Source organism: Mesoplodon densirostris, chromosome 4 (assembly GCF_025265405.1).
Source record: "Mesoplodon densirostris isolate mMesDen1 chromosome 4, mMesDen1 primary haplotype, whole genome shotgun sequence".
In the NCBI taxonomy this organism is placed as follows: domain Eukaryota; kingdom Metazoa; phylum Chordata; class Mammalia; order Artiodactyla; family Ziphiidae; genus Mesoplodon; species Mesoplodon densirostris.
The window spans coordinates 164,332,863-164,350,845 of record NC_082664.1 but is presented as its reverse complement, the minus strand read 5'-3'; the positions used below and the strand labels follow the sequence as shown (position 1 = coordinate 164,350,845).

The 17,983-nt window shown below is 37.9% G+C and overlaps 1 protein-coding gene across 1 annotated transcript in view; it reads left to right on the top strand.

The window, feature by feature from the left end:
• Window positions 1-17,983, top strand: part of USP6NL (USP6 N-terminal like) — a 156,044-nt gene that overhangs the window by 11,423 nt on the left and 126,638 nt on the right. The window contains exon 2 of the mRNA XM_060097602.1: window positions 7,183-7,269. The gene's annotated coding sequence lies outside the window, so the exon portion shown is untranslated. The remainder of the gene's footprint in view (window positions 1-7,182; window positions 7,270-17,983) is intronic.

The window sequence follows — 17,983 nt, the reverse complement described above, 5'->3', positions numbered from 1 at the left end:
GAGCCTGCGCTCTACGGCCCGCCTGCCACAGCTACTGAAGCCTGCGCACCTAGAGCCGATGCTCCACAACAAGAGAAGCCACTGCAATGAGAAGCACGCTCACTGCAACCAAGAGTAGCCCCCACTTGCTGCAACTAGAGAATGCCCACACGCAGCAATGAAGACCCAACGCAGCCAAAAATAAATAAATTAAATAAATAAATAAAAAATAATAAAAAGAATATATAAAGTTAATATCTTTCACCTTGGTATTAGTCATCTTTTGCTGTAATAATTCTGGGTAACAAACTACTGCAAAATTTCAGTGATGTACAGTGACAGACATTTATTTCCACCTCACAGGTTTGGCAGTCTCTGCTGTGTGTGGCTAGGTTGGCTGGGTTTGGCTGGAACCTGTGGGTTGGGTTCAGTTGTGTGCTGGGTATCTCCTGATTCTGGGACTAGCAGTGACTGGGATGCAGTGTCTGAGTACAAGAGAACTCAGACAGCACAGTGCTCTTAAAGCCTCCAGTTAGAAATGGCACAGTGTCAGTTCTGCTCACATTCCAGTATGTCATGTGGCCAGACCCTCAAATCCATGAGGTGGGGAGTATCCTCCACTCCCAGGGAAGCCACGGCAAGGACAGCACGTGATGGAGGACATATGAACAAAAGATAGTGTCTGCCACATCTTCCTTCTGAAAAACAGCATAAGAAACTTGGACTGTTTCCATTCCTGTATCTCCCTTCTAGATTACATGCTGCTTTTGCTCAGTATTTTAGGTTTGTTTTTATACCTCCTAATTTAGAAATTATACCTCTAATACTTGTTTCCATTTACTCATTTTTACAATCCTCTATTCTCACCATTCTTTCCTGTATTTCAGACCTTCTTTTTGGCATCATTTTCCATCTTTGTCAACTACAGTTTTGGAAGCATCCTTAATGATTACAGTGTACTCCCTCAGTTTGGGTCTGAAATTTTCTTTATTTTGCCCGTTTTCTTGAAAAGATAGTTTAGCTGAGTTGGGTACATAATTATAGCTTAACAGTTATTTTCTCTTAGAACTTTGAAGATATTATTGTCTTCTGGCTTCCATGGTTGCAGTTGATCAATCAGTTGTCAAGTCTGATTGTTCCTTTGTAAGCAGTTTGACGTTTGCTTCTGGTTGGCTTTAAGAACTCCTTGTCATTGATGATTTGCAGTTTCACCGTGATGTCTCCAGGTGTCAATTTCTTTTTTTTTTAGAAAAAATTTATATCTCTTGGTATTTGCTGAACTTGAATCTGTGCAGTACTGTTTTTCATCAGTTCAGGAAAATTCTCAGCTATTCTCTTTTTGCATATTGTCTCTCCCTCATTCTTTTTGTTCTCTTTCTAAAATTCCAATTAGATATACATATTAGATATTTTATTCTATTTTCACGTCTCTTAATATTCCTTTATTTTTTTAATCTGTCTTGTTGCATTCTGGATCATTTCAGGTCCATCAGCTGGTTTGTTAATTCTCTCTTTAGCAGTATCCAGTTTGCTGAACTTGTCCATTGAGGTTTAATTTTAGTTATCCTCTTTTTCACTTGATTCTTTAAAAAATCTGTTGCCCTCTTTTTTGCTCATATTTTCCATTTCAGTTAGTATTTTGAAACATTAATGTACCCTCTTTTTAAAAAAATTGTGAATTATATACTGATTTCTGTTGTATCTTGCTTATTATTCTTAGTTTTACAATTTGAACTTGCTTTTATGGTAAGTTTATCTGTGGGGTTAAGAGTGCTTTCTCCCAGAGAAGAATTGCAATTGAGGACACTGTCAACCCAGGGCCACTTAATTTCTAGGCTTGAGATTTTCACAATGTACAAGTAGTATGAATTTGAACTTGATACCCGTGTGAAGGTTGGTTTTGGTTACAAACTTCCGGGGAATATTCCCCTTCTCCTCCCACAACACCAATAAGCCTAGATTCAGGGGAGAATTTTTCTCTAGTCTCCGTTTGTGGTAGATTGTTTTTTCATAGTTTATTCTTTTTTATTGAAGATTTGGTTCTTCAGGGACCAGGCTTTAAGTGCTTATCTTTAGTCTGACTTCCCATATTGTGTAGTATGAAGCTTTTGTTTTGTCCCATGCATGACTGTTAACACTGAAAGCTCTTCAGCATTATCCAATAGAATTTTCCATGATAATGGAAATATTATATATCTGTGCTAATAATTAGATAGCCAATAGTCACCTTTGAAATGTGGCTAGTGTGACAAAGGAACTGAATTTTAAATTTTAGATGCTTTAAGTTAATTTAAAATTAAAAAGCTACATGTGGCTAGTGGCTCAGCTTGGTTATGGGGGATTGTCAGTGCCTCTAGAGCAGTTGCTGGCATCATTGCCCACCTACCACTCTCTATTTGTGCTCCTGTTTACTTTTTTGGTCTCTGAGGACATCTCTTAGTTGCTTGTGAGCTTTGCTATGCATTCAAAAGGATAGTTCTTATATTTTTATCAAGCATTTTTAGGTGTCACATAGCAAAAGGGTTCTCAAGCCGTTTGGACACAAGAATTGCAGAAAGAGAAGTCTCTTACAGCTTTATTATATTAGTTAGTGAAGTACTTATCTTGAATGATAAACATTGGAAAGTTCATAGCAGAGTGGTGGGAATTCTTTAAACAAACTGACCATGAAATTAAAAATTATGAGAAAGAAATTAATTAAATAATTACTTTGTCCTTATTCTACAAAATTTTTAAAGATGCTAAAAGATAAAAATAGAACTGTGGGTAAAGTTTTTAAAGTCTTACACATCATCTTCAGCTTCTTGGTGTCAGTAAGTATTTTATGTATACAAAAGCGCATGAATGAAAAAGTATACACGTATTTAGAAGGAAAAGTATTTTGAAAATGGATGGAAATAAACCAAATGAGTTTAAGAGATCATAGTGAATGGTGGTATTGGGGGAAGAGCTAAATCCTGGATTTAGCAGGAGCGTGTGTTAGTAATTTAGTTGTAGGGATTTAAAAAAAAATCTAAATAATGAGTCCTAGCTATTTCTCACATAGACACTTCTTTTTCTCTTATAGCCAAATATTTTAGAAACATGCAGTTGTTTTTTAATATTTATGTATTAAAAAGTCTAAATTCTTTGTAATTTCTGTTACTTCAGGATTTGCTTACTCTTTCGAAACCGTAGGTAACTGATTCTTTTTTTATGTTCATATTTCTTATTGTAGTAAAATACACATAAGATTTACCATTTTAACTATTTTAAAGTGTACAGTTCAGGTACATTAAGTACATTCACATTAATGTACAGCCATCACCATTCATCTCCAGAACTTTTTTCATCTTCCCAAAATGAAACTCTTCACCCATTAAACACTAACTCCCCATTTTCCGTTCCTCCAGCCCCTGGCAACCACCATTCTACTTTCTGTCTGTGTGAATTTGACTTCTCTAGGTCCCTCATATATGTGAAATCGTAGAGTACTTGTCCTATTATGACTTGCTTATTTCACTTAGCATAATATCTTCAAGATTAAATTTGGTTTTTTAAAATTATAATTTGTGATGAGATTAAAAATGGAAATTACATTAGCTTTTAGTAGAGATTGGGAATCTTTGTGTATTTTCTTTGTAGAAGTTATTGTACAATGAAATAAATTAATGTTAATTTGCTCTCCACACAGAATATTATTAGAAACAATAGAATGTGCTACTTACTGTATGTTGTGGTTTATAATTCTATTAAATTTAAGTTTTAAAATAATTAAAAGTGGGACTGTTGAGCTAGTTTTAGAATAGATGATCTGGTGTTATAAAACCAGAAATCCTTTTAAATACTTCCATAGGTTTTAACTGACTAAAAGTGACAGGAGGGACTTCTCTGGTGGCACAGTGGATAAGACTCTGCACTCCCAATTCAGGGGGCCCGGGTTTGATTCTTGGTCGGGGAACTAGATCCCACATGCATGCCACAACTAAGAGTTCGCATGCCACAAATAAGGAGGCCACATGCCGCAACTAAGGAGCCAGCAAGCTGCAACTAAGGAGCCTGTGAGTCACAACTAAGGAGCACGCCTGCCACAACCAAGACCCAGCACAACCAAATAAATAAAATAAACTAAATAAAAATAAATATTAAAAAAAAGTGACAGGAATTATTTTTAGGTCATGTTTAGTGCCTGCAGTAAAGAAAAGGATATGGTGGAGTTTCTTTCCTTTAACTGGACCTTGAGTTCTCTGTCAGGATGGGTGTCAGCAGGCCTAAGGAGGCCTGCTGTAGCCTTACCACTTGTGCATATCAAGCGTTATCACAAAAGTTGGAGGAGCCACTTGAAAGAACCCATAGCAGGTTAGCATGAGGATAAATTCTTTGCTGAAAATAAACAGCAGTGGCTCAAGTTCCTGGAAAATGCATCAAAAGGCCAGATTTTGCAGAAATATCCCAATAACGCCTTTTATGTGAAACTCTGGATTTAAGACAGTACTCTTTCCCTCTTAGATGGTGTGAAAAACAACAAGTAAGATTTTTCTTCTTTCTTCTTCGTATGTCTAGGTGGTAGCATTTTGAGGAGGAGGAAGGGAATCTGAAAGTTCTATCATTTGTGCTTCTGAACTGCCTCATTGCTGAAAAGAATTGGTAACCACCTACTTGGGGATGGAGGGTCTGCATTTCAAAGCTGTGATTAGCATAAAGAATCTTGAACATAGGACTTCAGTTATAAGTAATTTAAAAATATGTTTTCTAAGAACTACTCCATGACATTAATTCCAACTCATGCATTGTTACATATTTGTCAAGTACATTTATCACCTCAGATAGTTAGGTTATAAATCCAGTGTTTATAAGTTTTATTATCCTGGTTTTTTTGAGGCTACTATTTTTAGTGCTGAGAAAACTCCTAATATCTGAGGAACTTCAATCCTTGAATAAGTTTTTATTTGGCAGTTTATAACTGTGGGTAGGAGGGGTGCACGACTTAGTACAAAGTGCTTTGATGTTGCCATGTAGGAATTTTAAATTAAGATAAAAAAACTTGATATAATCATGAACAAAGAGAGAAGTCCCTGGGCAGAGAGAGGACCCCACAGGTGTGAGCGAGCTGTGCGTGAGCTCTCGGGGCCCCTGTGAGCGGGTAGTCTCCTCTGTGTCTCTGTGACACGGGGCCCCCGTCCTCGGCCACCTGTCAGTGCTCTCCTCGGGGCAGCGTGCGCCACCTCCTAGTCTCCTGGCCGGGAAACAAGTCTAATAGACTCGGCGAAGCGCCAGGAAGAAAGTGTATTCATGGTGAGAACCTTTCGTCACGTGGATTATGTGTTGTTTTAGAATTTTCCCTACAGCTTCTCATTTTCTTTGGGATAATTGGGTTATCTGGAAATGGAAATCATTTAATAGTATCCACTGCAAGACGAAGAGGAGGGCGTGTGGGGTGGGGGCCAGGTGATTATGCGGTAGCCCGGCGGAGATAGGCCACTGCTAATTACAGTGTGTGGACCCTGCTGGGCCTCCAGAATTTCCATTCGGTGAATTTATCCTTCTTTTGTATATTACACAGTATGAGTAGAGATGTTTTATAGATGGGGCAAGCATTATTTCTTCAAAAAATGGTTCCTGGGCCTCCCTGGTGGCGCAGTGGTTGAGAGTCCGCCTGCCGATGCAGGGGATACGGGTTCGTGCCCCGGTCTGGGAGGATCCCATATGCTGCGGAGCGGCTGGGCCCGTGAGCCATGGCCGCTGGGCCTGCGCGTCCGGAGCCTGTGCTCTGCAACGGGAGAGGCCACAACAGTGAGAGGCCCGCATACCGCAAAAAAAAAAAAAAAAAAAGAAAGAAAAAAATGGTTCCTGAACTGAAATCTGTTTCAGAAGCAGAGGTCCTTAGTATTATGCTATTTTCTTAATTGATCTAGAAAGTAATCACCACTTCTGGTGATTGCGAGAAGTAGCTTATCAGTTTATGAAGGTAGCTACACATGACTTAGCACAAGTGTAAATTTTGTATCAAATCTGATGTTACCTTATTTGTGAAATTTCATATATTAGGTTTGGGGAGGCATTTGTGCATCCGTGGTTATGTTTAAATGTAGCATTAGTATTACTTTATGCCTCATTTTCTTTAATATATTATCAAGAAAGGAAGATTTATAATGGAAATCTTCGCAAAGGGTTAAGTTTTTATTTATAATAATGCAGGGTGATGCTTTACGTTATACTCAAAAGAACCAATACAAAATTTTGTATGTAGTATTTATAAAGTGTATTTTTAAAATATGTACAGAAAGTTCCTGGAAAGGAGATATGCCCCACATGATTGGGTAGATGTAGTGGCATTGTACTGTGAGAGAATTTTTTTTCTTTCTACTTTGCTGCTGTTTCCAGCTTTTTTTTTTTTTTTAATTTTTTTTTTTTTTTTAAAGAAGATGTTGGGGGGTAGGAATTTATTTATTTATTCATTTTTGCTGTGTTGGGTCTTCGTTTCTGTGCGAGGGCTTTCTCTAGTTGTGGCAAGCGGGGGCCACTCTTCATCGCGGTGCACGGGCCTCTCACTGTTGTGGCCTCTCCCATCGCAGAGCACAGGCTCCGGAGGCGCAGTCTCAGCAGCCATGGCTCACGGGCCCAGCCGCTCCGCGGCATGTGGGATCTTCCCAGACCAGGGCTCGAACCCGTGTCCCCTGCATTAGCAGGCAGACTCTCAACCACTGCGCCACCAGGGAAGCCCATGTTTCCAGCTTTTTAAAACAATGAAACCATATTACTTTTATTGTGAGGAAAATGCCCATTATAAGGGAAAGTCCATAGCAATAACTTTGGTAATCTTTATTTGATGGTGTATATAAATCACCTGTGTGCAGTCAGAATACATTTAGCAGGTGTGATATGCTTAATTTACCCCAAATGGAGTGCTTTCTTCCTATGACTTATTTATGAGGGGGTGGGATGGGGAGGAACTGAAGACAAAGGGCACCTGTTAATAAGTTTCTGTGTGGTAACTCCTTTAGACGTACTATTTGCTTTTGAGGTAATGACTTACAGAAAAAGGAAAATAGGAGCAGAATCATGATATTCCAAAGATTGGTAATTTTTTATATTTAGATGATGTCATGGGGTTCTTTTGGAAATAGAAAATTTTTATAAGTAAATTATTTTTATTTCCTTTTAGAAAACTTTAAACATTGACCTTTAGAAAATATGATTTCTTTCTCTTTGTTTTCTGACCAGGACATGTATTCCTCTGAGAAACGTTGGACAGCAGATTTGGGTGTAGTGCCTGATCGGGACCACGTACAAAGACATCTTCAGTCATGGGTAAGTGTCCTTCCTCCTGTGTATCATTTCAGTCCTCTCAGGGGCATCTGCGGTGTTGTACTTAAAGAAAAAATTTGTTACTGAGCAGGTTGGAATTATGTCACTTCATCAGAGATTGGATAATCTTGGTTCAGCCCAATACTGTGCACTTGCCTCTATTTAAAGGAGGAGATTGATGTTTGATTTATTCTAAGAAGTTAGGTGTGGTGAGGATATCTGTGTCATTAGCTTCTTGGCTGGTTTAGTTCTACTATCTAAACTTTTCTATTGACTAGCCATTGGAAAATGACTTTTTGGAAATATGAAGAGGGAAAAAATCGCAGTTGACCATAATTAGCAGAGGTTTTATTGTGTGAAATTTAATCATTGGGTAACATAGGTTAATATTATATTTAAGCAAAAAAAAGGAAAAATCTCTTTATCAATGTCTTTGATGGATCAAGGAACCAAGTCTATCCTATAGACCTATCTTTTGATATGGATTTTATCTTCTCAGTTGTGAGGGGATGGTATATGTAATATTTTCTGTCATTCCTTTCCACTTCTGTTTGTGAACAGGAGAACTGGATTTTACTATTTTGTGTTGTTTACTTTTAGAGAGTGAGGAAAGAATTAAGATTTAATCCTGACTGGGATCCTATGACAGTTCTGATGTACTTTTAGAGTACAGCTTTTTGATTATGGAAACTTTGGGATGAAGTGAGCATTTTCTTATTGGAATATAATATTAGAGAGTTAAAAAATTTTCACATGTTATTTATATTGATTATATTTACCTTAATAGGAATAGAGTCGCTTTTCTCATCAGTTTGAATAATCAGGCAGTTGATAAGTGAAAATGAAGCTGTTATTGTGAAATCTTTGAGTGCTTTCTACTAAAAGTAATATTGCAAGTAGTGATCTTTGGTTTTGGAGACTTTTCAGTGGGTTACTTTTTCGGTGGTGTGCTTTGAATAAACAAGGATAGTTGCCAGATGAGTTCAAATACAGATTCGGAAAGAAGCATCTTTGGTTATGTCAGCTCCATTCACATAAAGTTTTGTGAGAATGTTTACCTATCATAGAATGCCAACTCTAGTAAAGATGGTAATATGACTTCATGAACACTAAGAACATTTTAGTTTAAAAAATGCTTACCTTTTTTGGAAATTTAACTAAATTTTGTTCTGCGTTGTAACCTTAGTGGTCTGGTAGCATCACTGTTACAGATGGCAAGTTCTTTGAGGACAAATACAGGGTGTCTTTGATTTCTGAATCTTGGTGTCTAACACGACTGCCCCCTAAAACTCAGAGCCCTGTGAGCGTGAAAGCAGAGGGAGGGATGGCTTACTAGGCAGCCAAGATACGTATTGGAACCACCAACAATTTATCTATAAATTACAATGGTTATACTTCATTTGCAAGATTTTTAATTGGTATTTTTTTTATATCTACTAGTTCATTTCTCATTTCTGCTCGTTTGTATTTAACATTTTTTTGGCTCTTGTTATTTCTTTATCTCTTCGAAGATCTCTTACATGCTGATTTTAAAGTCTTTTTCAGATCATTTGATGATTTTTGTCTTGTCTGCAGTGAGTTTATGTTGTGGTTGTTGATATTGTTGGTGTTTTCATCATGTTCTGTAATTCTGCAGGCAAGTTCTGATGGGAGTTTCTTTTTCCTGTGTGTGTGTGTGCGCGTGTGTGTGTCTCTCTGTCTCTTTGTGATTTCCCCTGCTGGTCTAGCAGATTTGCCGTTGTCTCTGCCTGGCTTTGGAGTTCCCAGATCAGAATCAGGTCTGTGTTAGTGGACCAGAGCCCTGGTCCCATGGTGACGTTGGGGATATCACAGATTCAGTCACTGAGGCAGCTGGCATTAGGTCAGCCGCTTCCTAAGCTGTAGCCTGAGTGCAGTTAGCAGAAGTCTTTTTCAGTCTAGTTTCCTATCAAGGAAGAGTGCCAGCCCAGTCCCTGGTTTTGAGCAAAGAGCCTGGCTACTGACCCTCGTAGCCCTTGTGGAGCCCTTGTTACTCCATACGATCAACCCATAGTTAATCCCCGAGGATCAGCTGCCTGCTGCCTTTTCCTGCTTTGGGGCCCAGAGCTCAGCAGACCTCCTGGCTTCAGCGCGGCTCACACTTTGTGTTCCTGTTAGATTTCTGATCTGTGGAGTTGTTTAACATGTTTGGGGGCATAGGTATGTCCTTTTGGTCATTTGTCTTCATATTTTATCTGTAATTTCTCTGTGTTTGTTGTGAAGAAAGGGAGCTGCAAAGCATGAACAATGCCATTGGGCGTTTAACCACTGGGATTACAGTGAAGTCCCAAGTCCTTACTTCACATTTAAGATTTAAAAGTAAATCAGTTTCTGCTTAGTCCCCTGGTTCCTAGAGTTCCTCCCCATCGTCCATGACCACTTCGCTCACTAGGTGAGCCCTGTGGGGCTGTGCCTCCAGAGCACGCTGCTTGCCTCACTCTAGTAGCTGTCGTCCTCCAGTAAAATCAGCGGCCTGTTTACTCTCATCTTCATCTATTCTGTAAACTCCTTGAGGGCAAAGACTTATTCCTAGTGCTAAGTTCCTGGCACTCAGTAGATGCTCAGTAAATAGTGCATGGATTTGACTGTTCCTAAGTGACATCCTTACTATGTGGTAACTGTAGCTGTTCCATGTGTTATTATTCTTAGGTTGAAATTTGAGCTGCTCCCATGAAAAGAGTGTGTGTGTAGGATAAAGCATTCCAAGTAGGGGAGCACTGTGAGAAAGGCATGAAGGTTTGGCCATACAAGGATGTTACTGAGTAGTTGAACATTCTGAATATAGAGCTGGGGAGGAGATGAAATCAGGGTCCGGGTCGTGTACATTTCTGGAGGTTTGGACTTCATACCTCAGGGCTTAGGAACTATTGAGGGACTTCAGTTAGGGGAACAACTTAAGATTTTATTCTGGAAAAATTACTCTGACAAAGAGACATTTTTGTTAGATGTAAATTAAAAAGATGGGTTACAGGCAGTATTTGCTTTGCCTAGTTTTGTTCTTAGTTTTCCTTGCTCCCTTTGAAATAAACTTTGAGTTTCTTTCTTGCCAACTTGATTTTCTCTAGTGATGGAAATCATTCTCGAGCAGAGAACTGGAACCATAGATTAGGGAGTGTTGTCATGGTCTGTGCCATGTTGCAGTTTCTATGGGGTTGTGAGTTTTCATAAAGGTGGGAGGGAACTGAGTATATCAGAGTTTCTGTTTTTGTAAAAATTACTGGAGAAGCATGGTACAGGTTAAAAAATAGGAAGACATGTCATTAAAGATAGAATTTCCAAACCTAGATTTGGGTGAGATTGATGGGTAACTAAAATTTTTTCAGTATTTCTCTAGAGATTACAAGGAAGGTTGGATACTTGTATGTCTGGATGCGTTTAGCTCTGCAGGATTTCCTAACCCTTCCCATGTCATGAACCATGTAGGACATGGTAGTAGTTGTACAGCATGTGAGATAAACTGATGGAGATGTTTGGGGCTTGGAGGCTACCAGCTCTGACACCTCAGGCCAGGCCGAGGGATCAGTTTCTCTGCACATCCTGACACACGAATTGGGATGCTCCTACTGTAAGACCAAGAGAATTTGTTAGATGCTTTAAGATGTTTTTCAGCTTTTAGTCTCAATTTTTATGTATTCTGTTAAGTTCTGAGGCCAAATATTTGTCTTGTGGAATATGTGTTATATGATGCTGCTATGCTCTGCATTTCGTTGTGAATTGTTAACTTTATTACAATTTGCAAAAAGCCTTTTTCAGTACTTAAATTGGTCTTAATTTTCTATAATGCATATTTAGCAATGTTTAGCGTTTATCAGATTTGTTAAAGATTTTGTTTTATCAGATGGCGCCAAAGATGCAATAAAGTTGTTGTTATATTTAAAGTCTGGCTGTCATTTAAAATGGATTTTTTAGATCTTTGATGGAGATTATAAAAGCAAGAGTAGTTTAAAGAGCAGTGCTTGGGACTTCCCTGGTGGCACAGTGGTTGAGAATCTGCCTGCTAATGCAGGGGACAAGGGTTCAAGCCCTGGTCTGGGAGGATCCCACATGCTGCGGAGCAACTAGGCCCGTGAGCCACAACTACTGAGCCTGCGCGTCTGGAGCCTGTGCTCCGCAGCAAGAGAGGCTGTGATAGTGAGAGACCTGCGCACCGCAATGAAGAGTGGCCCCCGCTTGCCACAACTAGAGAAAGCCCTCGCACAGAAACGAAGACCCAACACAGCAAAAATAAATAAATAAATTACTAAACTCCTACCCCCAACATCTTCTTTAAAAAAAAAAAAAAAAAAAAGAATCCACCTGCCAATGCAGGGGACACGGGTTCGAGCCCTGGTCCGGGAAGATCCCGCATGCCGTGGACCAACTAAGGCCATGTGCCACAACTACTGAAGCCCACATGCCTAGAGCCCATGCTCCGCAACAAGAGAAGCCACCGCAATGAGAAGCCTACGCACCACAAGGAAGAGTAGCCCCCTCTCGCCGCAACTAGAGAAAGACCACGTGCAGCAACAAAGACCCAACGCAGCCAAAAATAAATAAATAAACAAATTTATTTAAAAAAAAAAAGAGCAGTGCTTAACAATTTCTAGATGATTATTTTGATGGAATATGTTAAAAAAAAAAAAGCCAAAACCCAAAAGTGATAATTTAGGGTACTAATTATTTTTCTTTTCCCAAGTTTTAAGTTAAAAAAATAAAGCTTATCTAATCTATTAAAATTTTTAATCTTTACTTCTGTATTTATTTCACTTTCTTTGGAAAAGTTTTGCTCTGTAAGTAATTATACGAAATGTTTCCTAAGAGAGTCTTTTTGGATGTTGACTGAGCAATCCAGGAGTGAATCTATTGTGTGGGAGAGTTTGATCCTGCCCTTTGGCCTAAATAGTGGAGTGAGTTTTTTGAGGTTACTTCGGGATATGAAATATTTCTCTTTTATCTGAGGAAAAAGTAATGGCAGCGAATAATTTGAGATGTGGTGTATTTGTGGCTTTCTAATAAGAGTAGGAGTAAATATCATTTGTTGGAGCGGTATACTAAGAGATGATGCTGAAGTGAAGAACACTTTAACATTTGTTAGAGCAGATAATGTTACAAATAATTGAGGAGATTACTAAATCCCTGAGTGGTGGGATAAGGATTCTTCTGAGTCTTTTATTAAATAGAAAAAATCATGCAACAAGTAAGATAGGACTTTCCCTAAGTACTGGCTATATCTTCTCTCTATAACAATAGCCTATCTAGATGTATATCCTGTTTTATGGAATAGCTGTGTACCTCAGAAGTTGGGCAGAAGTTAAAGAAAAGAAAATTTAAGTTGAATTGCATTTTAAATACTGGCGTGTATGCATTTAATGAAATCTTGAGAGAAATCCCCTTGAAAAGGACATTAATTTCAGAAAATAGAGTTTGAGTTTTACAATTTTTTCTTGAGTTCATTTTATTAGAACTGATGTACTGGTTTGAAAATTTTCATATCTCTTTAACAAAAACTTATCTAAAAACAAAAACTTCTCTAATATATTCTATATGAAAATATTATAGGTGTGACTTTTAGTATTTCTCATTTATCAAAAGACATATAATGGAAAACAACTTAGTGATATTTGTTATATGGTCTACAACTAATATATCTACATATAATTAACATCAGTTTGTTTTTTTAAATAGTGTCTAGACAGCTGTATATTATCACTTTTTGCATTTAGTCAAATAGACATTTTCTATTAAGAGAATTTGAGCCTGTCAGTGTATATGATGGATATCATTGTATAGTTGTCTTCTCATTTCCCAGATATGTGAAATTGATGTTAAAATTTCCTAGCCTCGATCTTTCTACCTTAAAACTGATCTAAAATGATATTTTGGTGTTACTTTTTTTTTTTTTTGGAGATAGACAAGTGATTATGTTATAATTCTTTCTAGCCTCTCTTTAAAGCCTTGGGCTGAAAGGATGAAGAATATAGCGAGAAAGTCTTCCCAGTTTCCCTTACCCCAGTCTCCCACTCCCACTTCCAGCACTGAGCCATAGTTGGTTATTTTTTTTTAAAAAAAGGAAATGTTGTATAGGTTTCTATCATGATTGTGGTCCAGAAGTTAGGAGGCCAAATGGAACTGAAAACTTTTTATGAGTTATCTCTTATTTAGCTTCAAAGATGGTGGTCATTGTATAGGTAGATGGTAGTGGAGTGCTATTTTCCCCCCTAAATTCAGAAGCTGACTTCTGCTGGCATTACCTAGGTACCCCTGCAATTGCAACATTTTTCTTTCTGCTTACACATTTGGAGCATTCAGGTGTTAAACTTTAAACAGTGGGATGTAAAAAGATTATGGTCAGATACTAACATACACTCATATCTTAATATTAAATTGTGAGGCATTTGGAATTGAAATGTCTTTTTAAAAGTACAGTTGCCTGTTTCAGATTCTAGAAGAATGGAACAGAACTGGAATTTATTGGATGCACTGGTAAAAGTTTTCGACACTATATAGTAAAGTACTGTGATCTCCTCACTGGTTAACCTTGTTATATTCTAATAAATGCAAAGTAAGGCAAAATATGTTTTCTTGACTATAACTTAAAAGAAATTTGAAAAGCAAACATGTATTAAGTTTTTATGTAAACCTACAGTAGTTGGTCTTTTGTATTTTCCTTAGGTAATAACTTTCTGTTCTTTCCTTCTGTGATATGTAGATATAGATCAAGTAAGTATATGTACCAGGAAAGGAGGAACTAGGTATTACCAGTGTTGGAAGAATATTACAAACTTGTTTCCTTGTAAGAATTATGGCACAACAGAATTTGAATTTGATTTTTCAACCTGCTTGAATTTATTGTTTTAACTGCAGTAATACAATGTTATATGCCAAATGATTGATTCAGACTGTTAGAATATGATTGCCAAGATATATTAATATTTCATTGGCATGCTTTATTATAAAAAATGTTGTTTCTGGTGGTAGAAGTAACCTAGAAGCTATATGAAAGGGGGTTTCCTTACTGCTAACTAAAGAGATAGCTTCTTTGTACTCTCTTTTGGGTTAGGAAAGATCCTTCTCTGTTGCCATGAAGAATGCACACGGTCTTGGTCCACATTACCACACATGGAGGCAATAGGGCCATTGTGATTAAAAAAAAAAAATCAACCTTAGACCTTTCATGGAACTTTGTACCTATATGTACCTATGGGTATATGTACCTATATGTACGGGGAACTTTGCCCAGGACTGGAGAAAAACCCCACCCCAACTTTTTAGGTACCCAAACTGACTGTATTAAAAGGAACTTGGATCTCAAATGATTACTTAGTAGAAGTAACTCTCCACTTAAGAAAGGTATACTTTAAAATGTTGACTTGTGTTTTAAAAGTGGAGTCATTATTCTCTTTTCCCCTAAAATGTGATGTAAAAAAATTTTAGCTATCAGGTTTTAGTCTAACCTAAAAGCTATGCTTTCCTAGCTCAATGCTGAGCTGCATTCTGATGGACAATAATAACTTCTAGGTCTACAGAATTTTCCTTCTTATTTTTTTTCTGTTTAGTGCATATCTGTTCTCAGCAGGTGAAATTCTACCTCTGATATCGTGAAATTCTATCCTTCCTTCCCACCCAGTCCAACTTTATTTTTTCCATGGGATCAATTCTTTATTTTATTTTTAAATATCTGAATGTGTATTTAAAAAATACACATTATTTATTTTGGAACCATTTGAGAATAGGTTGCATATATCATGTATTTCGGTGTGTAGTTCTCAAGAATAAGGATACTCTCTTAGATGACTGCGGTAAAACTATCAAAAAGATAAATTATGTTTATCTGGTCTACAATCCTTATTTCACTGCTGACAGTTTCCCCAATAATGTCCTTTATGACAATTCTGTCCTTCCAGTGCCGGGTCCAGCTGAGTATAATTCACGCCTTGCGTTTAGTGTGAAGTCTCTTTAGTCTCCTCTAATCTGGAAGGTTCCTCAGATGTTCTTTTTTTTTTTTTTTTTTTCTTTTGTGGTACGCGGGCCTCTCACCGTTGTGGCCTCTCCCGTTGCGGAGCACAGGCTCCAGACGCGCAGGCTCCAGAAGCGCAGGCTCAGCGGCCATGGCTTTCGGGCCTAGCCGCTCCGCGGCATGTGGGATCCTCCCGGACCGGGGCACGAACCCGTGTCCCCTGCATCGGCAGGTGGACTCTCAACCACTGCGCCACCAGGGAAGCCCCCTCCTCAGATGTTCTTTATCTCACATGATGTGGTGTTTTAGAAGAATACAGACCAATTCTTTCACAGAGTGTCCCTCAGGTTAGGACTGTCTGAGGCTCCTCTCCCGGGATCCGTCCTGGCATGTGTGACTGGTCTGGGGGCATTCCTTCAGGAAGCTGTCTGGAAGGTACAGGAGGACTGCGTGGTGATCTCTCCATTTCCTTCCCATTTGGTTCTTTCACAGAAAAATTTCCCATTTCTTCTTTAATTGAAATAGGATTCAAATCTCTTATATAAGAACAGGATTTATTATTCTGCTTTACTAGTTTCTGTTTTGCTTTTATTGCAAAGGCTTGAGAAAAGTGGCAATGAAATATTTTCTAGCATGTGAGATGACCTTGAAAGGAGACATTTAGCTTTTATCAAGAGAAATTCCTTTCCGTATGATTCCTGTTTTGAATTACATTGACGAAAATCTCAAGATGCTCTTGAATAGGTACTATGAAGATGTAAGGTATAGCACTATTGAATTAATTTTTTTTAATAACAATAAAGCAGCTGCAGCTCTTCATATATAAATTGAATTTGCTTCACTAAAGATTAGCCCTCCCCCATAACCTGGTGCTTCTTTGTCTTTGTCCTAATAAATTTTCTTTAGCTAAAAATAAAATAGATGAAAGTATCAAGACTCTGATTCTCATTGGGTTTTTATGAGTTATATTAAATTTAATGTGAAATGTCAGGATACTTACCATCTATAGTTATAATTCTTAAAAGTTTAATAATTGAAAGGTATATTGGAAGCTAGAAAATTGACAGAATATTGCAAAGTATAAGAGATTCAAAACTTGTTTTTAGACAACATTGAGACAGGTGATGCTATAACTTAATTTCTTAAAATGTTTTAAGAGTTGTGGTGTTTGAGTCTGATTTTAAAACAAATTTTAAGGAAGAGAATGTATGATTTAGAATAAATATTAATAATGTTTTCTTTTTAGTACTAACATATTTAGTGAGCACCTCCCCGTACACTGCTGCTGTGTTGGTCTTTGGGGATATAGACAAGGACAAGACTAACATGGCCCTGGGCCTCATGGTGCACAGAACTAGTGGGGAAGACAGATACCGCAGCGCTGTTAACACAAAAAGGGAAGCTGGTGTCTGCAGGAGCCAAGGAACTTCCTTCTGGGAGGGCAGGAAGACTACCCTTAGGAAATCATATTCCAGATGAGGCCTGGCTAAGTGAAGAGGAATGGGGAGAGAGTTCTAAACAGAAGGAACATGTGCGAAGATCTGGAGTTAAGAGGTTGAGATTGAGATTAAGAAATTAAGGAAAATTTAGCATTGGTAGAAGTAGGTGTTTGGAGGGGATTAAATTGGTAACTTTAGATAAACACCCTACTGTTGCCTCCATTTTATACTTAATTTTACCTAATCTCATCTAAACTAATCTGTTCTCTTCATTTTCTCTAATCCCCTTTTGTTGTTGTTGTTTTAAAGTATAACTGTAACATTAAAATAAATACATTTGGGAATGGGGGGGAATAGTCATTGGTAACCCCACTCGTTTGCTTTTTTGCATATGGTCCTCTGGTATTGTCCAGATAGTATATATTTTGATATAATTGGGCTCTTGGTGTCTATGCAATTTTATATTTGGATTTCTAACATTGAATTGTGTTTAGAGTGTTATCATATTTCCATAATTGTGTTTTATACTTAGAATTTATAATTATATTCCTTAAAGGTAATGATGCATAATAACTTATTTAACTACTTCCCTATTATTTTTTTTTTGTTATTTATGATGGTTCTTTTTTTTTTTTTTTTGCGGTACGCGGGCCTCTCACTGTTGTGGCCTCTCCTGCTGTGGAGCACAGGCTCCGGACGCGCAGGCTCAGCGGCCATGGCTCACGGGCCCAGCCGCTCTGTGACATGTGGGATCTTCCCGGACTTGGGCACGAACCCGTGTCCCCTGCATTGGCAGGCGGACTCTCAACCACTGCGCCACCAGGGAAGCCCAATGATGGTTCATATTTTAAAAAATGTTTTCAAAATGAATATATCATTGATGACTTTGCCCTATTTCTTAAAAAAAAAAACAACTATAATTCTTTAGGCTAGATTTATAGTATTGAAATGTTTTTGTAGATTTGTAGTATTGAAATGTTCTTCCTGTCTTTCTTAAAAGACTACATCAATTTACAGTGACTCTGGTAATTGATGTACAAGGATATCAGTTTCACCATGACTAGCTCAGTAGGCTCAAAATGACATTATACTGTTGCTTTCAGTTGCATATTTGATTTTTAGACAGGATAACTTTCCAAAAAATTTGTGGTAAATATCCATAATGTAAAATTTGCCATCTTAACCACTTTTAAGTGTACAGTTCAGTAGCATTAAGTATATTCCCATTGTTGTGCAGCCAATCTCCAGAACTCTTTTTACCTTGCAAAACTGAAACTCCGTATTCATTAAACAGCTTCATGTTCCCCTCCCCACATCCTTTGGC